The sequence below is a fragment of the Cryptomeria japonica genome, chromosome 9 (genome assembly GCF_030272615.1).
Source record: "Cryptomeria japonica chromosome 9, Sugi_1.0, whole genome shotgun sequence".
In the NCBI taxonomy this organism is placed as follows: domain Eukaryota; kingdom Viridiplantae; phylum Streptophyta; class Pinopsida; order Cupressales; family Cupressaceae; genus Cryptomeria; species Cryptomeria japonica.
The window spans coordinates 662,606,921-662,624,036 of NC_081413.1; positions in this window are offsets into that span (position 1 = coordinate 662,606,921).

Here is a 17,116-nt window from a genome sequence, read left to right on the forward strand (position 1 = left end):
TCTATCGAGCAGTAAAGAAAATACACCGAGTTGATATACACTGAGTGAAATGTGTTACCAGATTCATTGAACCTGGACACACACATGAAAATGTGTTACAAGATTGAGGCACATAAAACCATTATCGCATTGGAAATTGCACATATAGATTTTGTATAATTTTGAGGTCATCTAACCAATGAAATATTTTGCATGGTTATTCATTTGAGAAATCATGTTTGTAAGATCGAAGCAATGAATCAGATCACTGACATAAGAAATCTATTTATACAGCATGAATCTAGGGTTAGAGATATATGTGAATGAGAGAAATGTGTGTGCATATGTGTATGAAGCAAGACTTATGCGATACATGAGAAATCACAGAGTATTATGACTGTTACAGAGACACAAAGGTCACCGAGAAGGTTTTAAGATAACAGTCAAAGAACAGAGAAAATAGAAGGGTTTACCGAGTTACTTTATGAGTTACCGAGGTATGCTATAGGCAAGGTAATCTTATTTTGAGCACATAGAATCTGCTACAACATTTCAGATGTAAAGTTGCAGATATTTGTAAAGTCTTATTGTAATATTTTGAAGTTGTAAGAGAAACCTTTAATAGGGTAAAAGACTCTAATCAAGTCTATAAATTGTAAAGCCTCTAACTAGGTGCAACATTTATATAAAGTGTTGTAAAATCCTTTAGCAAGGTAGATCTAATAGATCTTGTTACTCCTAATAGGGTAACCTATCAGAAATAGCTAAATATGTATCTCTAACCAAGCACTCTTTATTATTGTAGTAGTGAAGTTGTGGGTGCCATCCCCACCGCAGTTTTTCTCTCTAACCAAGAGTTTCTGCATAACCAAAATATATGTGTTATGGAGTGAATCATGTATGATTGCTACTTATTTGTTTTAGCTTTATGTTATGTTACAACAATTTTTGGTTTATGCATAACAGTAAGGTTATTGTTGATAAAAGGATTTGAAGTACTGATTCACCCCTCCCCTTTCAGTACATTAGCTTTCCATATTGGGCCTAACAATTGGTATCAAAGCTTGAATCTTGGAAAAGGGTTTAACTACCTAAAGAGAAAGATCTTACCAATGGAAGGCTACAAACAATCTTAGAGGATTGTGTATCTGCAACAAGAATTGGATCATGCTAATCAAGTGATTGCAGACATGCAAAGGCAAATGCAAAAATCTCTGAAAGTGAGAAGAAGATTATTTAATGATTTGCAGGACTCTCAAGAGTTAGTGGAACAAATTGAGACATCATCTGAGAATAGTATGTCTGAAGAGACTGAAGAAATGATTGGACAATTGAAAGAAAAGAACAAAGCACTGGCTGATCAACTAAAAACAATGAAAAGAGAACATGAACATTTTAGCACACAGATGATTGGAAATCTTGATGCATTGAGGACAACCGAGGACAAAGTAAGAGATCTAGAAAGAAAGAAACAACAACTTGAAGCTTTAGTATCTAATAAGGATGATGAAATCATAAGGTTGACTGGGATTCAACAAAATCTGTCAGATCAACTAGGTTATGCACATCATGAAGCAAATCTAAAGGATGATGAGAATCAAGCATTGAAACTTGAAGTATCAAGGTTGAGCAATGAACTTGAAACAGAGAAGAAATCCAAGGAAACACTGAAGAAGAGTTATGAAGCATCAAAGATGTTGGATGAGCAAATGAATACAAGACGACCCTACAAAGAAGGAGGACTCGGTTACAAAGGAAAAGACTCTACTGAGAAGGGAATCTACACTATCGAGAGAGGAGAATCATCAAAGCAAGCTGGAATCAAGAAGAACATCAAAAGAAAGAAGCCTATTTGCACATACTGTGGAAATCAAGCTCATACTACCAACATGTGTCAAATCAGAAAAGGTAAGCAACCAAATGCCACTAAGACCAATGGTTATTGTTACAATTGCAATAAATATGGTCACACATCTAATCAATGTAGGACAAAATCTGTTAACAATTATCAGAAGGCAAAATTCAAAGGGTTTTGTAAAAACTACAATAGATATGGACATAGTACCAAGAAGTGTTGGTTTAAGCAAAAGAACCACATGTGGTCTGCACACCGAGCAAATACTAGAGGTTACCAAACTCACATAGATCCTTACCGACAATATTCTACAGTACCATGGGATTACAATACAAGGATATGGTGTGAATGTTGTGGAAGATATGGACATATAAGTGCCAACTGCTTTATAAGGTTTGGAATGAACAACCGAAGATCATGGAGAAATCTTGGTATGACATGTTTTCATTGTCACAAAGTTGGACACTTGGCTAGAGATTGCAAAGAGATCAACCTAGAGAAGACACTGAGGAAATAAAAGAGAAATTAAAGATGATTTGGAGAAAGAAGGAAATTGTGTCAAATAAAGAAAGCACCTTACCTACCGAGTTAGGTGCTCCCACTCCAAATTAATTGGTAAAGGTATGAAGGGACTGCATTCTCACAAGGTTAAATCTTAAACAGTTCCTATTTAAGTATGTACTGAATTCAAAATCTGCATTGTAAGATGTAGTAGTAAGTTTGAAATTCTATCAAAGTCTTTTGGAGCACTTTACAGGAAATCTGTCAAGTCAGTGAATTCAGGAAGCCTGTCAAGTCGGTATATGAAGGAAAGTTGGTTACTCGGTTAAAATGAAAAAAAAAAGAGTAAATCAGTAAAAGGTGAACCGAGTGCATTTAATGTCTTTGACCTAACTTGCATGGAGCCCGATAAGGTTTATTATGTACTTAAAGCATTCTTCGCGGTCATTTTCATTCACCAAGTTTTTGAGAAGCAGAGCAGAGCGAATCAAGGTGATCAAACCATCTTCAAAGCAAAATCTAAGGTATTTACATCAAATCTCATCGCATTGCTAAGCTGGTTTACCGAACTCATTAAGTTGTTATTATCTGCTGAGTGTGAAGCGTCTGCCATTTGTTAAGTTCTCAAACCCTAAGGTTCCTGTGTCAATTTTTATTTGAAATCAAAATGGCACCTAAGATCCAAGACCCCATTGTTGTCAAGAATGTAGAGAAGCCCTCACTAGAATACTCTTTGACTCCCAAAATTGCATCTGAACTGGATGACAAAACTACCTTTTCACTCATCCCGGATCAAGTCTTGTTAGTTGAGGATGTGAGATTCTTCACCAAATGCCGTGTTGAAGAACTCGGTCATGTTGAGATCAAAGATGCATATGATGAATTGTGCACAGATGGTAAAATGGATAGCAAGTATGAGCACATCAAAATCAAGGGATTGACTGAAGCCCTAACCTATCCTCGTGTGTTCAAACCCCAGTGGGTCAAGTTTGTACTAAGCTGAGTGCATGATAATTTCATGTGGCTACAAGAGCAACCGTTTAAGATCACTAAATAAATCATTCATCTGATCATCGGTTATCCTATCTATGATCATGCCCGAGCACAAAAAATGATATCATAGAAGGAATTGATCAGTTTGACTGGAGTAGAATCTGATTGCAGAGGTCTGAAGTTGAACAATGTCACTGATCCTGAACTCAAATTTTCCATTAGAGTAATTGGTTACTATTTCTTCCAATCGACAAGGGACAACAGTGTACCCTGTGCAGCAATGGACTTAGCATACAAAATTGTTAAGAAAGGCATGAAAATTGACTTGTGTGAAGTATTGTTGAAGAACTTGTTTGAAAATATGAACACAATCAGGAAGCCGAAGAAAAACAACTCGGCAAATACTCTAAAATTTGGATCACTACTTGTATGTATGTTTTTCTACTTTGAGAAGATTTTTCCAACAGTCGGTAAAGTTGTTTGGGAACTACACCAACCAATCACCCATCAGATCAATGACTTCATCAAGAAGGTAGGTGATAACTTTAATGATATAATGGATGATTACTTCAGCAAGTTCTAGGAGAAAATGCATAACAGGTACCGGATTCCACCCCAGCTAGTAGAAAAATACAAAGATGAAATATGTTTTGAAGTCGACACCGATTACTGTTATGTGAATGTTGTGGAACTGAGGACTCAATCTTTGTCACCTATTGGTTACGAGATTGATTTTTATATCACACAATAGCAAATCGATGCATTTCTGACACTACCAAGGCATACTATCGAGCTGAGGTATGGAGCCTATGAAGACATGAAAGAAAAAGTAAAGATGAGCATTGTAGTACCCAAAGCTACAAGGAAGGCATCAAAGATGATTAAGGCATTAACTGAGAAATTCAGAGAAGAGTCTTCCTCCACACCTGTCAAAGGCATTCTAGCCATCACCGAAGAGGAGATAGAAGCCCAAGAAGTAGCCATAACACTTAGCACCGAATTGCCTAAGGGAAAAGTGTTGAAGAGAAAGAAATAGGACACTTGAATGGCCCTACCGACTCCTCCAGCAAAGAGACCAAACACAAGGGCATCTGCTACATCACCGAGTAAGAAACAAAAGACTGTTGCCGTTCCTAAGGTAACTAGAACTTACAAGAAATCTACTCGAAGACTCATTTTGCCAAAAGAGTCGAGTGATACTAAATCTGAAGATGCAAGTAAATTTCAGATTGTGAAAAGCAAGAAGGTAGATGTACATAGTGTAGAAATTTTTTGTAATAATCTGAAGGAATATGGTGGATTTGGTGGATTCAGATTTGTCAAATATGAATCCGGAACTGCTAATGAAAAGAGGCAAATTGAAGAAGCTATCATTTGCACACTTCTAAAATTCTGAGTGGTCCCATTTGAAGTATGTAATTCTATTCCTAAGGAATTATATGCACATATTGAAACCAGATGGCAATATGCCCTAGACTCAGAGAAACAAATCAAAGAAAGAAGTTTGGTGCATCTCTTTCCTGATATGTCGGTTGATGAAATAAAAGAACATCTGACAAACAACCAAACACAATTTACAGTAAAACAAAAGGCCTTGAAATTGATGAATTGCCTATATATAGAAGTGGAGAAGGAAACAAAAGAATAATGGCAAGACATCTTTCGAAGAAAGAATGCTGGTGAACAATCTATAGTGGAAATAGTCAATGTCACCGACCAAGAGCCTGATGTCACTGAGCAAGACCTTGCTGACACCATTCAAATAGATGAAGATATCATGGATGCAGAGGCACCTAAACAAGAAATGATAGAAGGCAATACTTATGCAAAACTTGTCTCCAGTGAATCTGTTTTGGAACAAGTTCAGCCTTACCCACCGATCAATCAACCTACTACAACTGAAGCTCCTCAGGATACAGACGAAGGCACCGAAGGTCAAAAGTCTACAGTAGAAGGTACTTCACAAGAACAAATCTCTCAAGCACCTTCTAGAACGGAAAATGTTACAGCTGAGACACCAAACGCTGAGACACTAAAGGACACTACCGAGGCTAAAGAAACCAACCAAAGTGTTGTCTCTACCAAGCAACCTACCGAGGGTCCTCAAGCCTCTCAAGCCACTGTAGTGGTTCACTCGGTGAAAGGTAAAGAAAAGAAGTTGAAAAAGCATAGTTTCAAAATAGATTTATCGAAACCGATAGTGTTGCCCAATGTAGACATCTCCAAATTGAAAGGGCAAGAAGTCATTGAATTCGATGAACTATGCAAAGAAAAGGCCGAACAGGAGAAGCAACTAGCTATACAAAAGAAGAATAAAGTACTTCAGAAGGTAAAGACCTTACTATCAGATATGCTACCTTTAGCTACAGTATCAACCGATGCAGCCATCCATATTCAATTGGATGAACTCCTAAATCAAATTGAGACATCTGGAGTAGATGCATCCGAATACTTGAGCAAACTAAAAGACAAGGAGCTAACAGCTAAAATGATAGAGGAAGTATAGAAATCCATTGTTGTTGGCAAGGTAAAACTTGTCAAATTTATTGCTGAGTTGTCCCCTCAACTCAAGCACATTCTTTCATTATTTCAGAAACTTTGCATATTTTCTTTATTCATTAAGGATATTAAGAATAAAACAGAAGTAATTGAGAAAGAGATCACCAATCTCTCAAATAAGTTGACCCCCGAGCCCAATTCAGTTTAGAATTTTTATACTAAGCTACAACAACTCATGGCTCAACAATTGGAACTGAGGAATGAAGAACACAAGATCAGGATGGACATAATGACACTTCAAACATTATTCCTTCCTCATCTTTCATCCATTCAAGAACAGCTCAACCGAGCCACTTACCTCTCTACTACACAAGAGGGAAGCACTTTAGATGGTTTAATTTCATTATTGGCTGATATTAATGCACATAATTCTTTAATGGATAGTATAAAGGATGCACTTTTTGTCACTCTCACTGAAGCCAAGACAAAGTACAAATCCATTTTTGATCAATTGCCACCTCCAAATGGTAACTAAATTTTGATGTTTGTCAAAAAGGGGGAGTATATCATTAGAGTATATATAGCATCAAAGTACACAGGGGGAGTGTATAGTATTCAAAGTAGCAAACAACCGGAGTGTAGCATACAAGGGGAGTATATCGAGCAGAATGAGAAGAATAAGCAGAGTATCCAAGAGCAGTGAACCGAGCAGTGAATAGAGGAAAGAATAGTGATTACATAGTATTGATCACCGAGCACACATAATCAAAGTTTTGTACAGCATATTGATAAGGGGAGTATATTTCATTATACTATTTCATTGACTAATGTATATACTGTATGTTTAGTCAAATTTTGTAAAGTATACATATTTTTGAGTAATGACTTTGAAAGTAGTTTTGTCAAACATCTCAACTAATGTCAAAAGGGGAGATTGTTACTACTTATCAAATTGCCATTAGTTTTATATCCAAAGTCATTCTATATACTCTAGTCAGTTACTACTACCAAAATATTTAGTCGGTATGAACAGTCTAGTCGGTTACAGAAGGAAAATAGTCACAAAGCCCAGTATACACTGAGCTGTCTACTGAGTGTTATTTCATGTCTACCGAGCAGTAAAGATAATACACTGAGTTGATATACACCGAGTGAAGCGTGTTAACAAATTCACTGAACCTGGACACACACATGAAAATGTGTTACAAGATCGAGGCACATAGAACCGTTATCACATTGGAAATTGCACATATAGATTTTGTATAATTTTGAGGTCATCTAACCAATGAAATATTTTGCATGGTTATTCATTTGAGAAATCATGTTTGTAAGATCGAAGCAATGAATCAGATCATCGACATAAGAAATCTATTTATACAACATGAATTTAGGGTTAGAGATATATGTGAATGAGAGAAATGTGTGTGCATATGTGTATGAAGCAAGACTTATGTGATACATGAGAAATCACAGAGTATTATGACTGTTACAGAGACACAAAGGTCACCGAGAAGGTTTTTAGAGAACAGTCAAAGAACAGAGTAAACAGAAGGGTTTACCGAGTTACTTTATGAGTTACCAAGGTATGCTATAGGCAAGGTAATCTTATTTTGAGCACATAGAATCTGCTACAACATTTCAGATGTAAAGTTGCAGATAGTTGTAAAGTCTTATTGTAATATTTTGAAGTTGTAAGAGAAACCTTTAACAGGGTAAAAGACTCTAATCAAGTCTATAAATTGTAAAGCCTCTAACCAGGTGCAACATTTATATAAAGTGTTGTAAAATCCTTTAGAAAGGTAGATCTAATAGATCTTGTTACTCCTAACAAGGTAAGCTATCAGAAATAGCTAAATATGTAGCTCTAACTGAGCACTCTTTATTATTGCAGTAGTGAAGTTGTGGGTGCCATCCCCACCGCAGTTTTTCTCTCTAACCAAGAGTTTCTGTGTAACCAAAATATATGTGTTATGGAGTGAATCATGTATGATTGCTACTTATTTGTTTTAGCTTTATGTTATGTTACAATAGTTTTTGGCTTATGCATAACAGTAAGGTTATTGTTGATAAAAGGATTTGAAGTACTGATAACTTGGTTTTCATTGATGCTATCTACCTGTGGTAGACCTGAAACAAAATTACTAGATTAGATTTTATAATTATTATGCATGATTTAAAATGCTATATAAAATATGCATCATGACTTTTAAAAGGGAGGTGGATTAAGGGTTCAAATTATAACTTACTCGATATTCATTTTGTTATACCATCTGCATCCTCTCTCTTTTGCAAAGCATCTATAATTGTCTTGTTCTCTTCCATAGAGAGAGTCCATAATTATTTATTAGCAAGACTGCCACGATATCTATTCAATTTTATAGTAGTTTCCACTACCAAATGCGAGTAATGTATAATCTTCTTCTCTAATTCACAATCTTCAAATGTGGGCAACCCATTCTTTCTTGTTAGATATTTGTATAGCCAAATTCCAACAACAACCACAGATTGTGTTGGATAATCATAACCATCATCATCTACTCAAGGAGTGGTTAGCTTATGTTTTGCCTCTACATAGTAAGCCAACCAATACTCTGTCCCCTCTTCATTATCCTCTAGTGCAACAACAACATAGACATGTCCTGTGCACAAAACAATTTTATTTTAATATTTAATGAGAAATAAAAACAAAAATATACACTGTAAGATTTCATATATATGTACTATTTAATAAATCAAAACAAATTTCAAAAACAATTTTACCTTGTTGTATAAGATCTGAAATGTGATCATAGTCATTTGATGCAAACATCTGATCCATATCTTCATCAGTTCTTTCATGTGGATCATTTGCATCTATGGGTGTCAATGATCTCTGTTGCCATTCTTCAACCCAATCTTTATTCTCACAAAATTCCCAATCTTCGGAAACACAAAACTGACAAAAGCAAGCAAGATGCCTTGTGAATATAGTCAATGTGTTTGAATTAGAACTCTTAAATGAATGCCATTTAGCTGATCCAATGATGGTATTACAATCATGTCAAGTAGGAATACTATCTTCCTCTACCAATGAGAAGAAACGTCAAATTGCAGGGTTCTCAGCTAGTCCTTTTGACAGCTTTGAATTGCACTAATCGACAATTGCATGAGCATCTCTGAATTTCGCTGCATCCTCAAATTTCAATTATTCTCTAGCAAGAGCTCTTTTTACATAGGCACCAGCTCCATCGTGTTCCCCCTTACCATGTCCCACTTCAAAAAACCTCCATAAATGTTGGACATTGGTTATCTTGTGAACTTTGCATAGACAATAAAACATTCTTGCATTTTTTAATTGTCAAGTGCAGTTATCTGACCATATCATATTTTGTTTCATGTCAATTTCTCTTTCCTTAAGATTATCATGAAATACCTCGAAGCAATGCTAAACAAACTCTGACGAGTGTAATATATTATTACTAACATAGAAATGATACTCCCTCAAAAATTTTATGTTATCTTTTGTAATGTCATGGTCATGTCTATATATAATGTGCACAAATATGGCCACTTGCACTGAGTTGTAGTATTGTGATTGAGTTTCCTCTTGTGGTTTTAGAGTATAATTTTCTACAAAATCCACAACTGATACTATTGTTCAACTTGAAATGTGTTCTTGCATATGCGAAATTGTCCATCAAGCCATCGGGCATGTTGGGAATGTTTCACATATTTTGGAACAATATGACTTTTAAACTCATCGATAAATGCATTCACACTATTTTGTTATGTAATCATTTCTAAACATTTCCCCATCTTTCCATCCTTTAGAGGGTATTCTATATTTTTAAATCTCCTAACATCAACCATTTTTTGTCCAAACTCAGATGAAACATGTTCATGCAAACATTCACCTATCAAAGAATAGTTCCCACATAAATTGCAAAGGCCATAAATGCATGAACTGGAAAGAAATAATTGTTCATTAGGTGGTTTACAAAATAAACTTGCAATAAAATCTTGTATAGTTTCAGGTGGAACATAAACACCACAATCTTGCACAAGATCATTACCATGCAACATACAACGTATATATTCAAAAACATCATAATAGTAACAAAACTGAACATGAGTTTTACAACAACAAGATATTCTTTGTTTATTGATTTTAACATAGCAGGGTTTGCATTTTTCAAATGATCTTTGACTAATTCGTAAGTTCATTAACACAAATTCATCACTAGATTTTTTAAAGAATTTAGTTTGAGTCATGTCAAGAAGATGTTTTGGATGAGGATCACAAATTTTTGATCCCACCCTTAACATTAAAACATCTCTAGCATTTGATGAAACTCTAGTGTTATCATGCCAAAATTTTGCAATTAATTGTTTAGTTTCATCATTTAATTTCATGTCCGACCTTTGAAGTCTACCACTAAAACTCCAACAATGGTTTAGTGGATCGATTTCAATTATGTCTCTTCTTTTGGCCACTCTTGACAAGGCTCTATGATGTAAGTTCAAATAGCCACCTATATCACTTAACATTCTTTTACTAACAATTGTTTTGTCAACTATAGCAGTTGTTATAACTCTACCTGCTGCATTCTTATCTTTAGATTGACTTGTTTTTCTGATAGAATCAATGGCACTGGAAACAGTAGATACAACTTTCTTATATGATTCATCTTTTATTTTTGGTTTTTCATAAATACCTATTTTTTAAAGATTTTACGCATTTTTAACATTTTAATTAATTGTAGCATTAATTAAGATTGAAATCCTAACTTTTTATTATAGAAAAATTGTTTATATAATTTGTTCGCATGTGTTCTGATTTGTCTCCAAGAAACTAACCCATTAAGATTATCTAGCACATTACTATCAATAGTAAACAAATTACATTCATTTTCTTTCAGAGATGGTGGTGTAGTATTTTCAATTTTTATTTCTTTTTGTATTGGTGTATGAAATTTATATCCAGCTTCATTTAAATCAGCAATTTGATTGGCATCATAGTCTTGGGGATTTAAAAACATACCAGGATTCACATCCACATGAACATTTGCATCAACAATCATACCCATGTTTGGTTCTACATTTCTTGCATCCATCGTGATCTCTTTAATGGTCTCATCTACAACAGGCACTGAACTAGATGCTTCAGAAGTGTTATTCAATTGTTGTTGTTGTGATCTTGGATCTCTTTGGCGTTTTTCCTCCTTCTCTCTTTGTGCTTGAATTTTGTCAACTGTCATTGTCTTCCTTTGTTTCTTTTGACATTGCTTAGAACCCATCTTTATAAAATCCTCTTCAAAAAATAATATCTTTTTACTGAGTTCTTCAAAAATTTGTGTAAAAAATATTAAAATGTACTGCCAAATGATATAAAAAATGTTTGTCAGTAAGGATTTCAATGATAGTGTGGTAAATTGATACAATCTATCTTTTTTTTTACAGTAACAGTTATTTAGGAATGGGCCCCTATTTTAGAAACGAGGACCCGTTACTTAAAGAACGAGGGCCCGTTATTAAATCCAATGGTCAAAAAATGGAACGGCCCCTCGTTTTATAAATGGGGCCCCATCTATGGAAGTTGATTCCACAATCTGCCACTTGGCTCGGGATTAGGCTTGGGATAGGCCTGGAATGGCCACACCTAAGACATGGACCTTCAAATTCAAATCTCCATGAATGAAAGCACAAATATGAACTTCTGAAATAGTTTACATACTTATAATTAGAGAATTTTATACGAAATTAAAACCCATTTCAGATTATACTGTCTAGATTCTAAATATGTAAATTTATTTAAATATTTATTATTTTAACTATTTTTCATTTAATTTATACTAATCAGGTCCAGAAACTTGAAATATTAACTAATTTTGTTAATTTAATAACTTTTTTATTTTAATGAATTTTGGAAAAAAAATTATATGTCATCAATCTACACAAAATTATTTTCTATTTAAAAAATAAAAATAAAAATTTAAGTTTACATCAAATTATGTGGGTCGTACATGTAAAATTTTTAAAAAGATAATTATGGTCATTAAAAAATTAATTAAACAAAAATATTAGAAAAAAAAATACAAAAAAATATGTTCATCAATCTTCAGTGTGTTACAAACCATTTCCCAAAATGGTTTGAGAAAATAATTTTAATTGTGTCAAAAAGTGTGGGTCGTACACATGCATGGTATGGTCCTGAAACATGCATTTTTAAAACATAGTTTTTAGAACTCCATTCAAAAAATTATTTTTTATTATGTGGGTATTAAAATAAAATACATATTTGGAAAGTACACTCAGAGGGATATCTTTTATATTCATGACTTTTTCCAAGATTCAATCTCTAAGTGTTTCAGAATTTAAGCTCAAATGAGACAAAATATGAAAATCAAGGAAAACACTTCTACTTTTTGGCCAAAAAGTGGACTCAGTTTCTTGTATTGACCCTTTCATTTTACAGGATAGTTATAATACTTAGTCTAAAGATCAAACAAAGTGATTGTCAATTCTTTGGTAAACCTACATACATATTCAAAGAACAACAACCAGAACTTTTGGGGCAAGAAACACCTTCATCCTCTAAATGTTCCCTTCAATTTGTTGTTGCACTACCATCCCCACAAAGTGAGACCTCTTATAACATAAGCCCTATCAAAATTTTAAATCCCTACCAAATCAAATGGACGATCAAAGGAAAAGTCACTAACAAATGACCAATACGGTCATATAGTACACCTATCAAGAATGGGCAAGTCTTCAACTTTGACATTGTAGACAGTAAGGGTTGTGAAGTTAGGGTTACATGTTTTGATCAAATAGCTCAACTACATTGTGATCCTATGGAGGTAGGTGCTTACTGTGTCATTTCTAAGGGGTCCATAAAAGAGGGAAACACAAAATACAATAAATTAAATAGCCATCTAGAGATCTTCCTATCTGATGCTTCAATATGAAATGCTGCACCCCTGATGTTGATCCTACTCAGACCGGCTCCCCTTTCACCCCAATTAACGAACCGGTTCAGCTGACTAATAATTCATTGGTTGACATCATTAGTGTTATTGTATATGTTGGAGATGTCATCGCAATCCATAGGAAGGATGACAGTGAAACAAATAAGCAAATTATTAAAATTAATGATCTGTCTAGTTCAACAATTGAAGTCAATCCATGAGGGTCAGCATCATAACAAAAAGGCCATGACTTAAAAAATATGTTAACTCCTGATGTTGTTCTTATCCTTGTTGTACGCAATGCCCGTGTAGGGTACTTTAATGGGAAGGTTGTCAATATGACATCTGCAACAACATTACATATTAATCCTCCTTTCCCAAAGGCAAAACCCCTCATGCTAAGAGGACTTCTTCCATTACATCCTCATGATTTATCTTCAAGGTTTACTCATATTGATGGAAGACACACTAGGATGACTATTGCATCAATCCGTGAATGCACGAGTCTCAAACAAGAAACAATTCAAACCACTATAGATGTTGTTATGAGGTTTGTGAACGTAACAAATAATTATTTCTATTACGCAACTTGTCCACTCAAAGTTAATGGTAAGCCTTGTAAAAAAATGCACTCAGCAGGTTGACGATTCATGGTTCTGTCCTGGATGTCAAATGAGCATGGCATAATGCAATTATAGTTACCTTTTACCAATGAAACTGCAAGAGGAACTATTTTAGCAACTACTTTTGATGAGGTTGGAGCATATTTGATTAAAAAAAATGCAAAAAGAACTTTACATACTGCAAAATGATGCCACCTGTTGGCAATATTGCATTATAATAGACAATGAAAGATTGTTGGCATTTCATAAGGATATTGAGAAGGTTGTTGATGATTATGGATATAATTGATTAAGGATGTTTACTGTCTTGATATTATTATTTTGTCATTGATGTCAAGAAATTGATTTTCTAATTCAGTATGATGTTGCCAAATCTTGAGAAGTATGATTTGAAGATTATAAAGATGTCGGTAAAAGACACAAAAAGGATATGATGAATAAGGGGATGAATAAGGTATTTAATGGGAAACTAGTACTGAGTCAGACAATGATGAGATCATGATGTTTTAGATTATTTTAATATCATACATATGTTGTAAAATGTAAAGGTTAATACTATACTATGTTATCAAGCAAATAACCTAGTCGGTAAACCCTAAGGTTATCGCTATCGGTTAATGAAGGTGGAATGTCTACCGAGTGAAGTTTAGTATTCACCGAGTTGTTACCAAGTTGTAACTAAGCTATAACAGAATGCATTAAATGTTTGCATGTGTTATTTAATGAAGGAAGCTGATGAGCTGGAACTGATTAAATTAATGGTGACCCATGCATGAAGTTTGTTAACGAATCTAAGGCAATGGAAAGTCGGCATGAAGATCTACAACTCAGATTGAACCACAATACTCTGGCACAAGTTCCAAGGTGGGGTAAAACATTTTTAGATCGAAAGATGCATTGAACTTGGACAAGATCAAAGATCTGATGGCTATGATTGATCATGGGAAATGTGGTCAAGGAGATTAAGCATTTACCTAATTGTTTATAAATAGGAAACTATTGATAAACAATGTATGCATGCAAGTGTATGCATAAGGATGCTACATAGTGATTACTGAGCACAGAAGCTTGAAGACCTGTTAGAATAATAGAGTATAGAAGCCCAACAGATAGACAAGATTAGTTCTATGTCTAGATTGTATTGAACAAATAGGAATCAGCTTTAGCATTTTAGATGTGAAGTTGCAAATAGATTTTATTACTGTTATTTTGTGAAAGTGACAGAAAATTTCTTAACCGAGTGGACTTAATAGTCTTATTTGTAAAGCCCTCTAGCAAGGTGACATTCTGATTGAGTGTTGTAAATCCTTTAACAAGGTCACTTCTAACAAGGTGAAGATCCTAATAGATCTGAGGGAAATCCCTTAACCGGGTCACATCTAGCAATGTGTTTGTAATCTTTAACATGATTTGCTTTTAACCAAGCATACTCTAGAAGAGTATATTTCTTAGTGGGTCCGAAATCCCACAGTGGTTTTTCCCTATTTGGGTTTTCACGTTAAATCTAGTTTTATGAGGTTTATGATGTTTATATGCTTTCGAGTTTGCATGTTTGGTTATATTACTGAAATATATGTTGTCGAGGTTGAATCTGATGTTTTTATGGATGATTAAGTTTGTATGATTCACCCCCCCTCTCATCTTGTTGGCTATTGGATCTATACTTATATTAAGTATCAGAACTATCAATTGGTATCAGAGCTTTGGACTCCGGAAGGAAAGTTTAAGGCACTTGAGTTAAAGATCCAAAGATGTATAAGAGGGATGCACTGAAGCTGAACAAGTCAAGTTTCTCTACATGGTAGAAAAGGATGAAGCTACATCTATCAAGAGTTGGAGAATATGTTGTATACTATCTGGAGAATGATTTTGTCACACCGAGCACCTATCTATTGACTATGGAAGAGATAAAGGCGAAGCAAGAACATATTCAAGCAATGATTGAAATAACATCTGCATTGACCGACTCAGAGTTTAATGATCTAGAAGGCTGCAATGATGCAAAGGCAATGTGGGATAAGCTCATATCAGTATATGGAGGAGATGAACATGTTCAAAGAGAAAAAGTAGATAGTCTAAGAGGACAACTTGAATCTATAAGGATGAATGATGGTGAGAACATAACTCAGTACAATACAAGACTAAAGGAGATTGTCAAGAACCCTTCTACCGGCTTATGCAATCTGAGTCTCTGCAATCAATGAATTGAGGTCTGTACCTAATATGCCAATTTCTTTAGATGCTACTATTGGTAAGCTACATGCATTTGAGTTAAGTAACTTTGATAACAGTGGATCTTCGGTAAATAAAGTTGAATATGCATTTAGTTCTTTTCATCTTGATGAATCTAATGATTTCAATGAAAGAAAGTATAAGTACTCTGAAGGAGATCACAGTGGAGCAAGTGAAAGATTTCATAAGAACATGGAGGCAGTACACAAATTATATGAAGAAATCAGAAAGCAAGAAGAGTTTGAAGCACTATTAGCCAAAAGGTTACCGAGAGGCAAAGGTAAGTATAAAGGAAAACTACCTTTGAAATGTTTCAATTGTGATAAGATAGGACATATGGCTTCTAACTGTCCTAACAAAGATTCTACTAAAAAGAGAGATTACTGAGATGATAGACAGAAAGATAATCATTACAAAGGACACCGAGACTTCAGAAGAAGAGATAGAAAGACATGCTTAATAGCTGATGAAGAATCCAATGATGATAAATTAGATGAGACTGATACAGATGAAGTAGTTTATATAGCTATCAAATATGGATCAAATGAAGAAAGGTATGAAGAAAAAGCCCTAATATCTCACATAAACACTAATGATTCTTGGATTATAGATAGTGGATGCTCACATCATATGACAGGAGATAAACACAAGTTTGTTATATTAGAAGACTATGATGGAGGCTATGTTAGATTTGGTAATGATGCACCATGTTCGGTGAAAGGTAAAGGATGTATAACACTTCTTGATAATGCAAGATGCAATGATTTTTATTGGGTTGAAGGTTTGAAATACAATTTGTTGAGTGTAGCACAACTAAACAACACAGGTTACCAAATAGAATTTCAGAAAGGAATTGTCAAAGTTCATAACAAGAATGGAAAGTTAGCTGCTACCGGGACACAAACAAAAGGTAACACATTTTACCTTGACTCAACTCAGAATAAGTGTTTGCATGCAAAGTTAGATAATACCTGGTTATGTCATAAAAGGTTTTGTCATGTAAATTTTGATAATCTGATCAAAATAAGAAAGAAGCACAGAGTAAGAGGTCTACTAAGTCTTGAAAAACCTGAGAATGCTATGTGTCGAGGATGCTAGATGGGTAAGATGACACGATCAAGCTTTACAAGTAAGTCTTACACTTCTAAGGGAATTTTACATCTAGTGTACACTGATCTTTGTGGTCCTATGAAAGTTCAAAGTTATTATGGTGATAAATATTTCATATTATTTGTGGATGACTATTCAAGGATGATGTTAGTAATGTTTCTAAAAGAAAAATCAGAAGCTTTTCAAATGTTTAAATGGTACAAGGCAAGAGTTGAAAATGAAATAGGAAGACAACTAAAATTTCTTAGATCAAATATAGGAGGAGAGTTCACATCCAATGAGTTCAACTTATTTTGCAATGATCATGGTATTAAAAGACAAGTCTCTGCACTGAGAACTCCACAACAGAATGGAATAGCTGAGAGAAGAAACAAATC